The sequence below is a fragment of the Fragaria vesca genome, linkage group LG7 (assembly GCF_000184155.1).
Source record: "Fragaria vesca subsp. vesca linkage group LG7, FraVesHawaii_1.0, whole genome shotgun sequence".
NCBI lineage: Eukaryota > Viridiplantae > Streptophyta > Magnoliopsida > Rosales > Rosaceae > Fragaria > Fragaria vesca.
This window is the reverse complement of record NC_020497.1, coordinates 15,109,325-15,110,538: the sequence shown is the minus strand read 5'-3', so window position 1 is coordinate 15,110,538 and position 1,214 is coordinate 15,109,325.

Below are 1,214 nucleotides of genomic sequence, written 5' to 3'. Positions count from 1 at the left end.
GTAGTACGTACTCTCTCTCTCTCTCTCTCTCTCTCTCTCTCTCTCTCTCTCTCTCTCCTCTCATTGCCCTCACGGGTCCCACACCTCCTCACCGCTCCCAATTCCTCCTCCTCCCTCCGTTAAAGGGAAAACGCCCACAGAAAAAATAAACGCGACAGTAAAATCGCAAAATTGGTAAAAACTATGTAGTACTGAAACTTCAAAGCGATATTACAAAGGGCAAGAGGGCTTACCTTGACCTGCTCTGGGCGTCGCTGGTGCGGCTTGCCTGAGTTTGAGTGATTCATTTTGTGTGAGGAATGTTGGAGATGAGGAATTACTTATAGCGGGTTCTGGGCGCTTTCTTCTTTTTTTATTTTTTATTTTTTATGTAAGATTTTGGTATATTTCATTAGTATTGCCCTCTGTTTCTTCCAAAAGCTGGGACTATTCTTCTTTGATAAAAACGCGTTTTTGTAGTTTTACATGGAAAAAAGCTGGGAGCATTAAACACCAGAGAGGCTCTTTTGGCATTATATCCAGCCAAACGCATGCATGCAAAGCGTTTTTTTGTAGAATCTTATCTTTCTTTTGAGATAAAACCTTTGACAATGGGTTGTGTTTTTGGTGAGAATTGGGTTCGGGTTTATTGGGAAAATCATCAAATTTTATTTAATTTCTTTCTATTTTGAAATGGATTCATATGATTTAGAGAGTTTCTTTCTGGGTCAAGATGGTTTATTTGGCCAGGTTTAGTGAATTATTTACATTCACATATCACTGCTATGGTGTAATAATCAATGACTATGGTTTTTGAAATTTTGCTAGGCAAGGAAATGCTATTCGTCTCTACTTAGTAATGAGTTATTACAACGATATATATGCATCTAAATATGTAGACCAAAGGGAGTAATAAAATACACGGAAAGTCAATTTCACTTGGATTTACGATATATGTAAACCCCGAACTCGAGAGTTATTATTAAGAAAAGCATTATTTACTAAAGCCGCTCGTTATCGAGCGCATGAAACATTGTAACAAAAACTTTTGGGTGGTGAGCACACCCATGACGTAACGTAACATTTTTTGTCATAGGACTCAGGATTTGAGCTTTCTTTTCGAGATAGTTTGGGATAACCATATATAAATTATTTAAATCACTTTAAATTTGAACTATAATACTTATTGTATAGCATAGACTGTATAGAACATTCGAATATGTGAATAACTTGAA